This window comes from Suncus etruscus, chromosome 8 (assembly GCF_024139225.1).
Source record: "Suncus etruscus isolate mSunEtr1 chromosome 8, mSunEtr1.pri.cur, whole genome shotgun sequence".
Classification (NCBI taxonomy): Eukaryota; Metazoa; Chordata; class Mammalia; order Eulipotyphla; family Soricidae; genus Suncus; species Suncus etruscus.
In genome coordinates, this window is record NC_064855.1 from 13,740,273 (window position 1) to 13,758,968 (window position 18,696).

At 49.7% G+C, this 18,696-nt stretch overlaps 1 protein-coding gene across 1 annotated transcript in view; it reads right to left on the minus strand.

Annotated features, from left to right (window-relative positions):
• The window catches only part of GRIK4 (glutamate ionotropic receptor kainate type subunit 4), a 239,295-nt gene that overhangs the window by 108,765 nt on the left and 111,834 nt on the right, over nt 1–18,696 (minus strand). The gene's annotated exons all lie outside the window — the stretch shown is intronic.

Sequence of the window (18,696 nt, forward strand, 5' to 3'; positions counted from 1 at the left end):
GACCTTTGCATATGCAATTCTGACAAAGATTCACCCAGCTCAAGATTTACTATCCACAACCCCAAAACTTCCAACAAATGTTGCTGAAACAAGGAAAAGAAGTGTCTTTCCTTTATACACCAGAGGTAGGAATTAAAACAGAGACAAAAAGAACTGCGGAATCAACATTCCAAGGCCCCAAACTACAAAGGTTCCGGGAGAAAACCTTTGCACTATGCACTTGAGAGGAACAGGGCAGGGTGGAGGCCTGAGGTAACAGCCATAAAGAGACAGTTAGCCTGTTTGACCCAGTACAAACACAGTGCCACTGCTCTCGGGAGGAAAGACACATCCAGACTGGTGGATGTGGCACATACAAGGGTGGACAGAGTACACAGAAAACACCACACATCACCAAGGTGACAGAAAATATGGCACTTTCAAATGGGCAGAAGGTCTGTAGACACACGAGCCAAGAAACTGTTCTTTGTCCTGTTGGGGCCACACCAGCCATGCCCAGGAACTTCTGGTTCTGTACTCACAAATCACTTCTGGCAGGTTTGAGGGACCTAGCAGGATTGGCCACGTGCAAAGCAAACACACTTCCTGCCATGCTATCACTCTGGCCGCTTGAGCCAAGAAGTTAAACAGGAGGCAAGTAAGTGTGCAAATAGCTCGACCTCTGCTTTCCTTGGGACTCCAATGACTCCTCCCATGATGAGACATGGCCACGCCTATCAGGATGGCTGCCAGGAGGTAGTACCCCATCACTTTCTCCCTGCAAGGGGGTCCATCCAGGTATGATGGCAGTTGGTTAGCAGCTCAGCTGATGCAAGGATAGAGCAGCCTGGGTTCGTCACAGTTTACAGCCTTCTCTGTGTGCATCCTGACACCATAAACACTGGGAGTGGTGTTGAGGGCTGGGCTTGGCCACGAAGGGAATATGGCTGGAAGGTCCAGGAGAGAGGAATACCATGGTTCCCAGAAGCTACTTAGGGGTGAAACCTTCCTCATTTTGACTGTGATGATGGTATGGGTGTCAGCAGCCTGCACACTTCAAACTCTGACTCTTGATGGAAAGGGATCTCCACTAAATAGCTTTTAATGAGAAAAAAATGCAATTTTTCAGATTTCTTCCTCTCCTCTCTTTTCACCCAGCAAACAAAACATTGCAAAGCTGTTCGGTCTGTACCCACTTCCTGCCATTCCTTTGTGCCTTTTCTACCTTGAATCCCAGCTCTGGCCAAGTTCAGACTAAGTTCAGACTCTCCCGAGCATGCTGAGCCCTGTCCAGGGTCCTGAAGTGGTCACCGCACCGATGTTGGTAACAGGCCCTTACTTGCCTTTAGTCGTTTGATAAGGAGGCTAAAAGGTGAGTTTCCTTTTCATCCAGGTGACCTTTGATTAATCTTCCTCCCAACCCCCTTCCACACATAGCCCCAGGGTATCCCTGCAATTGTTTTGCATGTAGTCCTCAATCAGCCGCGGCTCTGATGCATACCCTGCCCCAAAAGAATTCATTCCCAGCTCTCAGCAACTGGCAAATCATCCGAAAATCTTCAGCCCAAGTCTGTGCCCAGTTTTCTTTTTCTCTCCTCTCCCCCACTCCCCACCTCTTCTTTCTCTGCCACACTCAATGGTACCCAGAGGTTACTGTCTCTACATTCAGAAATTACTCCTGAAGGATTCAGAGGACCCTATGGGATACTGGGGATCCAACCTGAGTTTGCTGTTTTGCAAGTCATGTGCCCTCCCCACTGTGAGTGACTCTGCCCTCTACTTTTTTTACATAGACAAAAAATGCAAAGAAAGAGGATAAGGTGAAGCTACAGTGGGAAGACAATCACCCATAAACAGAATTCTCAGAAGAAATCCCCTTGCTAACACCTTCAGTTTGAACTTTCAGCCAAAAACCATCATGAAAAATAAAACAAAACACATGCACAATTACTTTGTCCCTCAAGCCCCCAGATTGTGGTACATTATAACATTTCTTAGCAGTACACAAAGCAATTCTAAAGCCACAAAATTTGTGTAACTCCTTTAACATTGAAGGCATAGCATTTTTTTTACAGTTCCATGCACATGCATATTAATTTAAGTTAACCTCAAAAGTTTAAGTGATAAACCTTGAGACTTCTTGATCTAAAGTTTAATACTATTATATTAGTCATTGACATAATTAATCATAATACATCTGTTTCAGGAAGAACAAAGGCAAAATTATTATTTTCTTCTTCTCTCTCTCTCTTTTTTAAGGATAAGAGTCAAAGCAGCACAGCAAAAATGATGTCAGAGTAACAACTGTTGTCTGCATAGGCCCAGCAAAACATGAGGGACATGGATAGGAAAAGCCTTGGCATAAATACAAGGAGATCTTACCCCTGAAGTTTTCTGGCATAAGACCAACTCTACGCTCCAGGCATACTAGGATGTCCAACACAAGTCATTGTCTGTAGTGCCAATACATTTTTAGTTTTCACATAGTCGCTGTTGTTGGTGTCAGGCCTCCAGAGTTAAAGATCTTGGAATCTGTGCATATCCTACATCAAAGTCAGAATGATGCAGAGCGTCCTCTAGTTTCACCTTACAAATAGAGGGCAATGAAGAAAGCCCTGTCCTGAAAGCAGGTCTTTATTGTTGTTAAGTCTTCTGGGTGTTAAGGGAAGTCTCTTTTGAGTAGGTTGATGCTAGAGCAGTGGTAGAGTCTTCCCTGGTAGAGGATTGCTTCCAGGTGATGTTATAGACAGCCATGGTTGTTTCATAGATGGCATCCCTGGTTCAGGGGTGAATGGAGAATGCCCATTCCTCTGAGGCCTCTACTTTTTGATGGGTTGTTTAAGGCTACAGATTGTAGCAACTGGGAGGTCATCCCCATAGTGCTCAGAACAATATGGAGCCCAACTTTACTATGCTAAACTCATATCCAGAGCCCTGGCCAGATCTCTGGTCCCCACAGCACCTACATGCAGTCCCTGAAGGAACTTGCACTTTCCTCATTTTTCCTGACTCTCTGCACCACTAGGGACATAACCACCTTCCAGGTGAGGTGTCTCTCCATGCCTCCTTCTGCCCTCCTGCCTCTCCCCGGCAATGTCCCCCAGTAGTTCCTGCCTTCTGGTTCTCCTGTGAAAATTCAGATTTGCCAGGGCAGACATACCTAACTACTGTCCCACAACTATTCCCCCCACATCTTCCCCTACACAGGCCCACTAAAGTTCCTGACCAATTGTATCCCTAGCTGGTTCTGAGGAACATTCACTCACTAATGCAGGCCATTCAGTCCTCTTTTTCCCCAGGTGCCTCTTGCAGGTAACCTTTGCTTTGCCTTTTTTGTTGTTTTTGTGCCACACCAGGTGACAATCAGGGGTTACTCCTAGCTCTGTATTCAGAAGTCACTCCTGGCATATGGAATGGTAAGGATCAAACCTGGGCTGGCTACATGCAAAGCAAATGCCCTCCCCACTGTGCTATGGTGCCAGCTTCAACCTTTGCTTTTCCTGACCTTTATCCAAACTCCACCCACATTAGGACCCATTCTGTGCTACAACAGCACATAGAATGAAACTGGAACAATATGGAGACTATCAGGGCCCCTGAGAGAGGATGATGAGCACAATCACGAAGCATCACACAGTTCAGAGAATAATGCTCCCACCCTACTTGCTCTCGCCACCCTGCTTCTGCTCTGCTCCAGCCCTGCAGACTTGCCACTTTCCAGCCCCTGCCCTGCCCATTCCCACTGTCTGTGCCCTGCACTCAGCATTTCATCTGCATTTTATCAGCAGTATTCAGGAAGTTGCGCGGGTGCACCAGTCTCCCGTTATGGGCTCAGTCCTCAACACCTTCCAATACCTGATAAACGTCACCCAGGCACACTGGCAGAAAGGAAGTGGGTGCATATTCCAAGGGTTTGGAATTTGAGGAGGATGTGGCCATCCAGGCCACCCTCCCAGGGTGAGTGGCAAAGGCAGTGACATTCTGGCCACATGCACTCAGGGCCCAGGGCACCCTCCATGGCAGGCCTTGTGGGTCACTGTTGCAGGGCCCCAATGTGCTCTCAGAGCACAGAGCAGTGTCTGGGGGAACTTGTGTTGGCAGAATGTGAGGTGAGGAGGGCAGACAGGATTGGGGGAGCAGCCAACACTCACCTGCAGGAAATAAAAGCAGACCATGCTGCAGCCATATGCCACTGGAATAAAAAGCTTATAAATTTAATTTAGTACAGACCAGGCAATTATCCGCTTTAAAAATTAAGGACTGAGACTGTAAACCCACTAAACACCAAATCTTCCTACTAGCAGTTTCAGGAGAGAGAAAAGAGGAAGGAGGGCAGAAGGAAAAAGACAACTAGAAGGAAGAGGGAAGGTGGAAGGGAAAAAAAACCCAGGAGCAGAGGGGAAATTGGTCAGAGGGCAGGAACACCATCTCTGAACTAGGGAGAAGAAGAATCCTCCAAAATAAAATAAAATCTAGGGGAGCAGGGATAATGCAGAGGTAAAGGCACTTGTCTCTCACACAGCTGACTCCACGCAGATCAGGAGTAATCCCTGAACACTGCCTAGTGTGGCCTCCAAAATAAAATAATAAATCTAGGACAAGCAAGAGGAAAAGCCTGCGGCAGGCTCTGAGCAAGAGAGTGAAAAGTCAGGAATGTTCCTAAGCATGTTCAGGTCTCTGGATTGTCTGAATCTTTGCCCAAAAGATTTAAATGAAAATGTGGACACAGACAAGGAGCCAAATCCTACTATTTGAGCACGAGTTCATTCAAGCCTTTGCTCTCTCTGCCCACAATTTCTACCCCAGTGTCCAGCCAGAGTTCAAGTCAGGGTCAGACTAGGCCTAGGCCTGACCTGTGGCAGGTCATCCCAGAATTCAGAACCAGTTAAAAATACCCAAGAAGGGAGTATGGCACAGGTGGTGTTTTAGGCCCAGGGTACCAACTCTGCAGTGGAGACCCAGAGCCCAGGATTTTAAGCTCAAGTTGTAGAAGGTGAGTGCAGAATTCTAGAAATCAGGAAGTGCTACAGAGCATAGGTTCATGCTGTTCTTGGAAAGAGACAGACAGGGGGCCCAGACAGACAGGCATGTGGGAAAGTGCTCTTCCTTGCTGCAGAACAAGACACCAGTGAGACGGACATGCACAGAAACCAGCAGGCTAAAGGAGCATGGATGGGGAATGGCCCTCAAATGTTGTCTGGTTTAACTTCTATATACCAGTGTGAGACTGGCTCCACAAATTAAGAACTGAACCTATAGGGCTGAAGTGATAGCACAGTGGTAGGGAGCTTGCCTTGCAAGCAGCTGATCTAGGATGGACAATGGTTCAAATCCTTGCATCCCATATGGCCCCCTGAGCTTCACAGGAGTGATTTCTGAGAGCTCTGAGAGCCAGGAGTAACCCCTGAGTGTCGCCAGGCACTCAAAAACAAAACAAAACAAAAACAAAACAACAACAACAAAAGTTAAAAAAAAAAAAAAAAAGAACTGAACCTCCATCCTCCCCCAGGAAGAAATCCCTTTTCTCAGCATCCAGCCTTAGGGCCCCACATGACTGTTTCTAAAGACTTTTTCTGTGTGTTCTAAAGACTTGTGTGTTCCTCTCTGTGTTGTTCACAGTGGCTCAGATCTGGAAACAGGGGAGTGGATCAAGAAGCTGGCAGAGATACCCACTGGGGCAGTGCTCAGATTCGAGGAAAGGCAGAAGCAGGCACTTTCCCAGGATGGGGCTGAAACTGGAGGGAGTCCCTGGGGGAAGCGGGCATGGAACAGAGCGGTTTCTCACCTCTGTAGGATCCACAGAAATGTGGGAAAGGGCCTAACACTGCCAGTCCATACCAGCAGCCTGCCTTGGGGAACCGAGGCTGCTGGGAGTCAGAGAAGGGAACCTAGAGGCAGCGCTGGGGATCCAGACACCCCAGACACTGACACTGCACGGGTGTTAGTGTCTGAGCTGTTCCCGTGAACTGCGCTGTGAGTCCCAGAGCCTACAGCATCTTTTCTTATACCAGTTATGATCAGAGACAGAGGAGGAGGATGGGCAGGCCTGTGGTACGTGTGGGAGGCTCAGATCTTCCAGCATGGGCAGCCCCCCACTACTGAGTGTTCCATACTGTTTCTGTCTCAATGCTGGTCCAGACCCTGAGCACCCCTGGATCTGAGTGGTTCTGCACAGCAACCCGTAAGGCCAGGTCTGCGCGTGTGACCCTCAGGATGCCTAGCCCAGGAGAGGCCCCAGGGCCCTGAAGCCCCATTGGGGTGGTAGCCCTATTCTGAAAGGAAGGTAGACCTTAGTGCACCTGTCAAGCTGTCACAATGTCATCCCCAGAAGCACTACATAGTAAATATAGGGGTCCATGAGTCAACTGGACAGAGATGAGCAGTCTGGAAGGAAGGAGGGACAAAGAGGGCTGGAGTGAGGGCCAGAGAAGAAACTGACTTCTCTTGTGTTTTAAAGAGGGAACCCCACAGTTTTGGGAGTGCAAACCACTGTATGTGGTAGGTACTGTATGATTCACTCTTATAGCTAATGATAAATTCTTTGTCCCAATCATTGCCCCAGGCACATTCAGCACCCCTTGCATCTCAAGCCCCCATTCTAGACAGGGCTGGCTGACATTGTGAACATGCACATCTGCTTGAATTCCTAGCAGTTCCTTCTCCACTTGATACCCCTCAACCCTTTCCAGGGGGCCCAGTCCTGGGTCCTCCTTCTCAGGAACCTAGTACCAGTTCTGCCTTCGCAGAGGCCCAGTCCTGGCTCTGTCTTCTCAGAAGGTGAAGTTTTCCCCCCTCTGTTCTCCTGCAGGCCAGCATCCTTCCCCCCACCCCACCCCCTACACACACTTGTCTCTCCTCCCAGCACAGATCTCTCCTCCTAGACAACTTCCTAGAACGCCACACCTCAAGGCCTATCCCTGTCCTGAAGGCTGACACCCGCACCTACGCTAGTACATCAGCCTCAATTTCTCTCTTTGCATCTAGCCCAGGATCTGCAGTGGCACTTCCAGAACAGACACTGCCAGGGACCCGCTCTCAATGCATCACACTGTGTCACTGCCTCCCCTCCCTGCTTCCAAGACTCTGGTCCTGGGAGATTCCTAAGGCAGTGCCTCATCTGGACCTAATGCTGATGCTGCCTTGTGATGAGGCTGTGGAGGGGTGTGGGCACCCATTGATCGCAGGCCAGGGTGCATCGACCCCTGGTATAATAGACTCACTGCACAGGTGCCTGGGGCCAGGTCCCCAGTCCAGCAGCTGTCATTAGGTGTCTTCATTCCTCCGCAAGCAAGCCCAGCTCAGCCACTTTGTGCTCATGCAGTCCATGAATCTGATGGTAATGAGGTCGCCATGTGCTTTATTTATCATTAGTGCTGGCAGACCCAAAGGGTAATTCAGTGTTTAAAAAAGGCTGATTTTAAAACTTCATGTCAGGGGACGCACTGCCCAGTGCAGCCTAATAGCTGTATCATTAAATACAGGCTAAATCCTTTCTTGGAATTCGTATCCATCTCTGCTCTCCTTCTTAAAGCAGAGGGATGGAGACAGGGGAGGCTTGACTCCTCCAAATCAATTTACTGTTCCTGTTTGCCAGACCCAGCTGTTTCCCAGCATCTGTAGGGAACTCAGCCTGTTTTCCTCAGACATAGGTGAGCAAACTAGGGTCAGTTTACTGATAGGGAAGTGAGTGTGGTATGGTATTAGGCATGCGTGCAACTGACATGAGTTCAATCTCCAGCACCCTATAAAGTTCCCTGATCTCAAGAGATCCACCAGGAGGAATCCCTGAGGGCAGATCCAGGAGAAAGACACATATCACATCCCCGCACTCAGCTCACACCCAGAGTGGCACTTTCTGATCAAGATGGCACTTTGCACTCTCTGTCCCACTTGGAGAGCTCCTGTGAGTAGATGACAGAGCAGCGCGCACAGGTGCCCCATGTTCTTCCCGTCCAGAGGTGGCTGCTGACTCCCCTGGCAGCCTGGGTCCCCCAATGGCACAGTTGAGGCAAGCTTGCCCTGCCCTAGCAGTCATAGAATATGCCATCTGCCCTCCACAGGAGTCAGCAGTGCAGTTATCCCCTAATCTACTCTGGGACCCACTAGGCCTGTGCGTCCCAGCCAGCCTGCAGTCCGTCAGCATGGAAAGACTGGAAGGCACATCCCAGGTAAATCAGGAAGCTCCAGGTTCCAAATGAAATCATGCTCTCTACTGCTCTTAGGAGGAGAGAAGAGAGGGCAGCAGTAGCAGATGGAGGCTTAATGTCAGGAGCATGTACCATGAGACCATGAGTTAGTACAAGCTACCTGGTACTTCCCTTTATACAGCTGACCCCTGTTCAATCCCTGTACCCTATATGGGCATTCATGAATAACACACCACAGCCCCTGGTTCACCACATACCCCATAGAAGCTATGCATAGTCCTGATTCTGCTGGCCTCTGCGGCTCTTGCCTTTTCATCACAGGCACTATGGTTGTCTCACAGCCTCACAAGATTCTGCATGACCTCCAGGACTATAATAGGAACCCCAACATTGGTGCTGGCACACACCACCAGTGGTTTTTGGAGGTGGCTTACTTAATTTAACCTGAAGTAGCATCAATGTGTTAATACTGACATGATTGTTTGGTTTGATTTGGGGGTCATACCCAACAATGCTCAAACTTCCTTCCTGACTTTGCACTCAGGAAATCACTCCTGGCAGTGCTTGGGGGAGCCCTATGGGATGCCTGAGATCGAACCAATTCAAGCCGGCTATATGCAAAGCAAGCTCTCTCCCCTCTGTATTGTCACTTCAGCCCCAATGTTGCCATGTTTTCTGCCTGTTTTCTCTACAAATCACTCCCGCCACCAACTTGCACTGCTCTGGAACGACCCTCTGCAGAGATACAATCTTTGCCAACCACTCAAAATCAGATGAAAAATGCCAAACAAACGTATGCATGGTGTGAAAAGTTTTAAAAAAATGTAACTAATATTCATTTAAAATAAGAAAATAAAAAGTGTTCCCTGTGGGCAGATCTCAGCAGTCCTGACCCAAGCTTGGCCCTGTGTGTGTGCAGCATAAAGCAAGGTCAGAGCGAAGGGAGCACATGGAGGGCTGTTGAGGAGAAGCCAGAGCATGTGCACAGGAGGCCATGGCCCAAGCCAGGAGCCAGATTCTGGCAGGCTTCCCCACTGTGCTGAGGGTCACTCTCATTAGCTTCCAGCGTTCGATGGGAACAGGTGCCGAGGTTCAAGGGGATGTCCTGGCTCTGAATCGTGACTCTGCTCCTCGGGACTTCAAGAAGTTTGCTTTGTACCCCACACCACTGCCAATTAGGAGCAGAAGCCAACTCATCCTGCTTCCCTGAGTGTGCCCTGGGTGCTGCAAACCCAGTATGCAGTTTGAGGACCACCTGCTGATTAATCACACACATTCCTCTGGGTGTCAGGAGTTGGGGCCCATGGCAGGAAGATTCACCAGCTCCCAAGGGGTATGGATGTCACCTGGAAGGGGGAGAGAGGGCCCTGAGATCAGGCCACATAGTCCAGGTTCCTGTGGGCTGAGGCAGGCAAGCCAGCTAGCCCCAGGTAGGCGCTACATGATGGAAGTTTCTAGAATCATGATACATGGTGGCATAGTTGGTACAAAGCCCACTCCACTGCCCACTGTTTTTCCTGCAGACCCTCAAAGTACCAGGTTCTCCACCATAAGCCTAAGGCTACCTAACCCCATCCCCTGTACCCACACCTTCTCAGTGTGACACACACATTCACAGACCCTGCAAGGGACAAGGATGACTAGTCTAAGTTAGGGTTCAGGGAACTATACCTTGTGAGCCATAGCTCACTGCTGTGTGTGTGTGTGTGTGTGTGTGTGTGAGAGAGAGAGAGAGAGAGAGAGAGAGAGAGACAGACAGACAGACAGACAGAGAGCGTATTCTGGGGTTTGGGTATGGTTTACAAGCTCGAAATGGTTTAAATGGTTGGAGAAAATATCAAAAGACTATTTTGTGGGGCTGGAGCAATAGCACAGTGGGGAGAGTGTTTGTCTTACACACAGTTGACCCATGTTCAATCTCTGGCATCTGATTATGGTCCCCCAAGCATCACCAGAAGTAATTCCTATGTGGAAAGCCAGGAGTAACCCCTGAGTATAGTTGGATATGCCCCCAAAAGAGACTGTTTTGTGACATGTGACAACGAATAAAAGTTATAATATGAATATGCATAAATTACTCATTGGAACTCTGCCCAGAAACTCCCTCTCATCTGTTATGATGGCTGAGTTAGGAGGTTGGTATCAGGCTGGAAAGACAGGACTGGGGAACACCCTTGCCTTGCACATAGCTAGCCTGGGCTCAATCCCTGGCACTACATTTGATCCTTAAACCCAGTCAAGTGTGATTCCTAAGCACAGAACCAGGAGTAAATCCATAGCACCATCAGGTGTGGCCTGAACCCTACCACCACCACCAACTCCTAAACACATAAAATCTGAGTCTCTCCTGAAAGCCTGTGCACCTTCTGGAAGGTTACAACCCCTTCTAGAATGTTTCATGGACAACAGCAAAACCCACCAGGTCCTGCCTCAGAGACCTCTCCAATCTGTTTCCAGGGAAACTGTTGATCCCTCTGCTAGACAGGGGTGGTGGGAGAAATCAGGGGGTTCAGGGATAGCTCAGAGGATGCATTTAGGGATCTCCCAGGCACTGCTGCTTGATATGGGCACAAGACCCCCATGGACCACCAAGCAGAAGAACACTCAGTTGGTTAATCTTTGGCCTCCTGAAGAGCAGGAAAATGAGCTCTCAGAGGAACTACATTCCCAGGAAGGGGCATCCCAGTGCCCAGGCCTGGCATGGAGAGGCCTAGGCTGAGTTACCCACAATGTGCCCCACAAGTGACAGCAGTGGGAATCACAGGCCTGGACCCTGCCTGAAAAATGTTTCTTGCCTCTCAAATAATCAGACTGTCCAGGGCATCTCAGGGTCAGTATCAGAGCTCCAAGTCCATGGCAGGCCAATAAACTAGACCAAAGAATGGGACCCTTGAGGCACATTTACAGGGAAAACTATGGGGCCAAAGGAGAGAGAATATGCCCTGTGGGAGAAGGTAACTGTGGTCAATTTGGTCTGAGAGTTTAAGAACCAGTAGGAGGAGAATAATATTGAGGCCGACCACGCAATAAAGATCAAGCCAAGCCAAGACAAAGGTTCATCTGAGGAAATCAGGGAGCCCCAATTTCTTCCCTGGGCATTTTAGGGGTATCATGGTGGAAAAGTAAATCTGGATTCCTACCAGAACATTTCAGAGGATGGATGGAGACTCAGATGAGGCATAGTGAGGATCAGAAACCCAAAGGTTGAGGTCCCATTCCAGCTGGGTGAGGACCCCGCTCAGAGCCAGTGTTTGACAGGAATAACAGTTTTCAAACTCTCCTTGGCAGGCATGGCCTAGAGACCCTAAGGTAGCCAGAGCAGCAGTGTGCTCTGAATGGGACTGTAGGGGACAAGTGTGCTGCCATCAGACATGGAGTCTTGTTTCTTGTCTCAGGAAGGTGGTGGGATCTGCATTCTGGAAACAAGTGATTTGCAGAGTTTGAAAGGGGAACGTTCGGTGACCATAGCCATTCATTCCCATACCCTGCTCTTCCTCTCACGATGGCAGCAGGAGACCAGTTTACCTGGCACTTGCCCAGGTGTCCTGATACTCCATTGTGCTCCCTCCTCAGAACCAGGAGGACAAGCCAGTGCGGTGCTCCTAGACAAAGTAGAGAGCCGGCACCAGGTATCAGAGCTCCTCCAGGGGCTCCAGCCCCTCTCATTCTCCGGATTCACTGCTCATCTGTTCAGGAATCTTCCATGGAAGCATCAGTACCTATCTCTTGGAGCACAGCCCACTCCCAGCCCTGGCCCCCTGACCTCAGCTCTGACCCCAAGGCCTGACCCCAGCTCTGACCCCAAGTCCTGACCCCAGGCAGCCTCAATCACTGGCCATGCCTGAGTTATAAGTCCAAACGACAGAGGTTTCTGCAAAATTAGCAGTGATTTTCTTGCCACTTCAGATCCAGTTCTCCTGCCTCAAAAGACACCATGGAGGGGCCAGAGAGATAGCCTAGAGGTAGAGCATTTGCCTTGCATGCGAAAGGATGGTGGTTCGAATTCCAACATCCCATATGGATGACACCATGGAAAATAAAAACAGACCCTTTGGGCACAAGGAGGAGATATTTGCCAGAGCAGTCCTGGGAAGCACCAGTGTTCAGAGCAGGAGAAGAACTTACAAAGGATACACAGGGAGGGTGGGAAGGAAACTGGGGACATTGGTGGTGGGAAATGTGCCCTGGTGAAGAAGGGATGGACACTAGATGACTGCAACTCAATAATGAACGACTTTGTAATGATTTATCTCATGGTGAATCAATTAAAATATTTTAAGAAATGACCCATGACCCATTATAAAGAGGCCAAGGATCAGGAGAGCTGTGTAAGTGGCCAAGTCACAGAGAAGCCCAGAATCACCAGCATGGGATACAGTGAAGCTGTAAGCAGCATGATCATGAGACAGGCAATGCAGAGAGAGAGGCTGCAGGAAGGAGACTGGGGTGTCCCCTTGAGAAGGAACCTCGCCATGCCTCACCCACCAGAGCCCAGAGATGCCAGCCTCAGTGAGACTTCTGTGCCAGACACTAGAATACTGTATCACCCAGAAATTTCTTCCAAGAACATGCCCCAGAACAATGCAGATGTCCATACATAGACTGGACAGATACTGAAGATGCACCTATAGAGAAAGGAATGAGGAAAGTATGTGGTCCCTGAAGAACAGGGATGAAGACTTTTGCTCCGAGAAGGATCAGACCTTGAAATGTTTAGGCCAAGCTGAAAAATACAGACACAACAGACCCAAGTCCAGTTCCCCATGGAAAGGCCAGAGCAAGCAAATGCACAGAAATGGGTTGCAGGTCTGGGGGGCAAGGGGTGGAGGGTGGGACCTGAGGAGTGATCAATGCAAGGCACAGAATGTGGAAGCAGGGTGAAAGTCATGTTCTAAAAGAGAGGATGGTGTTGACTACATGATTCTGAATAAACTATGCACCAACTCATGGGTATTCCATTTATTAAAATGCATTTAATTTGAGGAGGTACCTCCCCACTTGTGTTTAGGGAGCCCTGGAGATTTTTTGGCCCAGCTATGCAGGCTAATAGTTCTGGGCTCAGTCCTGATGGTGACGAGGCAGATCAAAGAAGCAGGACAGTTCTAGAAAGTTCTAGGCTAGGTTAGGAGATCTGTCCCTGCTTGGCACTGACACAGAGCACTGCCCCCAGTACCACAACGGAAGCAGAAGATGGGATGATCTGTCCCATGCCAGTATGAAGGGCTGAGCATGTCCCAAACAGAACTTCAATCTCAACAAGGGCCATTCAAGCTCGGACTTTGGGGATCAGCCCCTAGAACCTGATGGGTCCCCCAAGTACTGCCACGGTTGACCCCAAGTACTGCCACGGTTGACCCCAAGCAATGAGCCAGAAGTAGTCCCTGAGCACACTGGTGTAACTCCCAAACCATCAAAAACAAAATTAAACTAAACTAAAAAACACCAAAGATCAACTACTAGTCAAATCCTCAACCATGGCTTCTTTATCCAGGCTTGTGGATTGTTTTCATCCTTGAGTAGTGGCTGAACCATGAGAAGGTCATGTTGAGTGAAATCAGTCAGAGGGAGAGGAGCAGAAGCCCAAGGATCTATCTCATATGTAGGTTATAAATAAACTTCATAGGGAGAGATGGCAATAGAAGCAAAGAGCAGGAGAACTAGGAAAATTGCTTTTCAGTAGGAAACTGGCCACTCGAATGAGGTTGAGGGATAAGTTAGGGAATACAGGACAACATAGGACAATGGAACAGGAGAGAAGTGCCTGTTGGGTGGAAATGGACATCAATAAGGGGTAGTGGACACTGGTGAAGGAATGCATGTTGGAACAATATACACCTGAAACTCATTCATAATTATCTTTGTAGCTCTTGGTGATTCAATTGAAAAAGGAAAAAAAAAGCCCTATCCAGTTTGAGAAGATACCTGGGAAGCTGAGAGGTCCAGGTTTCCCCACTTTCCAGCCATGCCCCAATTCCCTTAGTCTTTGCAATAGCTCCTAGATGAGGGTTCAGGGGCTTCCCATCTCACTGATGCATCTGGACATGGCCCTAATGTGGGGTGACAGGAGACAACTCCCTGCCCACCTGTGACCTCTTCCAGACTGTCCTACTGAGATGTGGCTATAGGCAGTGTCTGCAGAATCAGCCTACATCTAAGCCCTGCTCCTGCGGTGACCTTATACTGACCTTGACCCGTCTGAGGGTCTTTCTGGTTTTGTCTCTAGAAGTGTATGCTTGCAGACTCAGATGGGAGGGCAGGTGGGTGCTCCTCAGCAGAAATCACAGGATGTCCCTATGTCCAGAAACAGAGGTCTCCAGGTATACACAGGTACTCCTGCCTCCCTCACTGGTAGCCAGAACTCCTACAAGGACATGATTCCCTGATTCCTCGGAGCCTGCCTTGCTCTCTCCACAGGGAACGCTGCTCTAGGAGCAGAAGTCTGGAGCTCAGAGCCCAAGAGGGTAGGGGCTTTCCAGAGAAGAGGGAGACCCACTGCCTTCAAGATCCCCTACTTGCTCCCCAAAACCCTGCCCTGCACCCCTCATCCTACAAAACATGCTGTGAAGGTTCTCAGTCACTTGAAGGGGACCTCAAAGCAGCAGTCCCTGGCTCCCTTCCCAAGAAGAGGCACCATAGGCCCCTGCATTTTATTTATTTTCTTTCCCACACCCACCTAGGACTTCATATGCAAATGATGCCCCAATGAGATGCAAATTGGGTCTTGGAGCCAAGCAGTGTCAAGGTGGCTTTTTTTCCCTGGTTAATTGCTGTGACTCTTGGTAGCTCTTGGTGGCTCCTGCCCTCCCCTCAGTGGTGCTCATGCCAGGATCTGCGCAGACCTGCAGGCGTGGGTTCCCAGCATGCAGGAAGCCGGCTGATTGCACTCCTGGACCAGTAGGCACCTGCCAAAGTGAAGAGGGAGTGACCCACTGGCTGAGAGGATCATGCTAAGCCTCCCTTGGCTCCCCCTGCATACAGGGCCTGGCCAGCACAGGAAAGGAAGCAGGCACAGGGAGAGCAGCTCTGGGTTCAAATACCTGCGGCACCCACCCATCCAAGCAGCAGGTCAGAGAACTCCTGCTGTGCCTGGGAACAAGAGTGAAGCCACTTCCTGTTTGACTGCTGACTCCCTAGGATCATGGATGGTGCATGTCAGCATCTCTCATCCTGTAGGTGGGGTCAGAGAATCCACCAGGAAGTTTTGCTCAAAGTGCTGGGAACTCACGGGCATCAGGATGCCAACTCCCCAAGGGGAGCACAGATATAGCTCCAAACTCTGAGCTATGGTGCCTGCCTGTTCCTCAGGACTCTACCATCCCTGCCCTAGCTGGGGCAAGGGAATGCAAACGAGCGACCCCATGTTTTCAGTCCTGGCTGATCTGCTCTCCAGGGGCATGGTGACAAAGAGGGACTCCCTGGGCCCTGGTTTCCTATTCATGCTCCCTGCACGCACCAATCAGTTGATTGCAAATCACACAACAGCTGGATGCTCCTTTTTGGTGGGAGACCAAGAGATGGGAGATGCCACCCTTGTACGGTCAGTGCATGAGTGTGGGAGACCACAGGGATGCCAGAACTCAGGATGCAGTTTCATTTCCAGTGGTGTAGTCTCAATGTCAGCTGGGGGTAACACCCACCACTGTGGACAGCCTCAAGGACCGAAGCTCTGAGCCTACTCATCAGGCATAAGGGAGCAGGGAACAATCCTAGCAAGCAGAAGAGAAAGTACACAGGCTCGTGAAGGGAAACAGGTAATTTTGGAGGGGTCTCCTTGGCTGTGGGATCTTAGAAAGGCCACACTCAGGAAGCTCCTGAGCTCTTTCATGAGGGAAAAAGTGGGCCTGAGTCAGAACTCCCCAGGGAAAACGGGGTTGGATCTCCACCATGGGTGGTAAGTGGGCTGAGGGGAGGGCAGGACACCCCCAGGGCAAATGAGAATGCGGAAAGAGCAAGGTAGTTTCACACACTCATCCAATGGTTCCATCCATCCCTTTTTCTATGCACTGCTCTCCTGCATACGAGGTACTTCTATTAGTTGTTCATTCATTCATTCATTCATTCATTCATTCCTATCCTGTTCACCAGAAGCTTCTATCATTCAACATTTGGGTGCTTTTGTTTCTGCTTGTCTATTGGATGGAGTGGGGTTTGGCAGTGTTCAGTGGTTACTCCTGGCTCTGCACTCAGGATCCCTCCTGATGGTGCTCAGGAAACCCTAGGTGGTGCCAGGAGTCAAACCTGGGTTGGCCAGTGCCCTCTATACTGTGCCATCACTCCAACCTGTCATTCATTCATTTGTGCCAGGCATTGTCCTCCTGTGTGCTATTTGCACACCTCTGGGCACCAGGCTGAGAGCCATTTAGTCACCCAGTGCACTGGAACACAGACACAGAAACAGGGGCCTCACGTCCAGCCCTTTCTGCCACATTCCTGCCCAGAGTGTCCCCACTTTCCCTTCTCCCCACAGACACCAGATTCTCTGTATCCAATAGTGGCTTAAAGGTGATGAAAGAGGTAAATGAGGTAAAGGTAAAAGAATCAATTACTCTAAGCAAATTAAAATGGGGGAGCAGAGGAAGTTGGAGGGGGGCACCAGGGAACATTTTGAGTGATCCTTACAACTAAGTGGGAAGGGAAGAGCCTGTCAGTTGATTTCACAGTCTCAGGGGACAGACACAGACACCCCAGCCAGAATCTCAGTGTTGCCTGGCTGAGTTGGTCAGGGGAGCCTCGATAAGCCTAATTAAACTGCTGGATTATGGGCTTGATTCTCGGGTGCACTTATCATGCTAAGGATTCAATCCTACATGGTCCTCACCATGGGTCTTTGCTGCAAGCATGGAGGGTGAGGAAAAGACATGAGTATGTGTCCAGGAATATGTATGGGTGTGTATGTGTGAGTGTGTCAAGGTGTGTGTATATGCACCCCAAGTCGTCATATGCACAAGCAGATATAGTTTCTTTTTTTTTCTTGTTTTTTTTTTCGGGCCACACCCATTTGATGCTCAGGGGTTACTCCTGGCTAAGCGCTCAGAAATTGCCCCTGGCTTGGGGGGATCATATGGGACGCTGGGGGATCGAACCATGGTCGCAATCTTTCCTTGGCTAGTGCTTGCAAGGCAGACATCTTACCTCTAGCGCCACCTTGCCGGCCCTCAGATATAGTTTCAATACCCACTTCTCAGACCATGCTGAAGTTTGAATTCAATTCACCAATGCTGCTGTTCGCAATATTAGCACCATACGAAATATAAACCCTTAATACTCTTAATCAACCCCTAATCAAAATCACAAAATGAGAATAAGGGGGGATGGAAGCTGTCTCCCCACTTCTCACCCAACCCCTCTATTATTCAAATACTTGTAAACTGATTTCTGAAGCCTGTACTGGGTGGATGTTTTTACATGCCCCCCCCCAACTCATATCAATATTCTGACTTCATATTGGGTGGGTGGTGGAGCCATTTAGCACAGTTCGGACTCTCCGTCACTTAACCAACTTCTACCTAAAACTTTCCCCTCCCCATCCCAGCCCGTCAGGAAGCTGAGTGCGGGAAGGAACTTCAAGAAGGTATGAAGATATGTTTGGGGCAGTTGGCACTGGGGAGGCCTCTCTCAGGGGGAGTTCGGGGTGTCCAGGGCCCATTCGGATACACAGAAAATTGACTCCCAATTCCAGGCACTAATGACCTGCAGATTAACAGGCTATGCTGAGGAAGGGCTCCTGCTCACCCGTTAATTGCTTGTTTATATAACTGATGATCACAGCCCTCATTAGGGGTTGTTAGCACATCAGACTAGCCGGTGTCTGCCAATGCGGAAGGGCCCGAGTTTGCTGACCTTCGTGATGGGAAGGTTGCCCACATGCCTAGCCGTGACTCTGGGATGAGCCGTGACTCTGGAGGACCTCCTGTGCCCCAGGCACTTGGCTTCCATCAGTCCTCCCAGCAAGCATCCAAGGTGCTCTAGTCCTTGTTGAGAAAGGGAGTCAGCTGACCAGAGCAGTTCTGTGACCCATCATCCAAGGTCACAAGGCTCATGGAGGGTGGGCAAAGGGGGAAACCCATACACACCTTCCACCCTGTGCACCTCACATCTGCCTTATGCAGTGACTTCATGAAGTTCTTCTAGAGAGGTTCTGATGTGATTCCCAAGTACTGTTGGAGCTCTGTGAGGCTATAGACTTCCTGACTGGCACTTGCAAACCTTGGAGAGGTTGAAGATATTCGGTGGGGGCAGAGCTAGAGTGGGAGCTTCAGAACACCTTTGGGGGGCATGGGCTCCTCCTCTTTTTGACACACGCTCCTGGGGTTCCCTTTGCTAGCATTAAGCACTCAGCTGGAGCTCCATAGCAGTCTCCTTGCCCCACACACCAGGGAAGAGGAACTAAAGGAAGGAGGAGGAGCTGAGCACAGCTGCTGCAGGGCTGGAAAGCAACTCAGGGCACTGCGTACCTACCTGAGAACTCACACACCAACCACCCTCCTCTCCACCTGCCCCTCTCCTCTCTTCACCCCTACCCTCCTCTCCACCATCCCTCCCTGACTCTCCTCTCTACTGCCAACCCTCC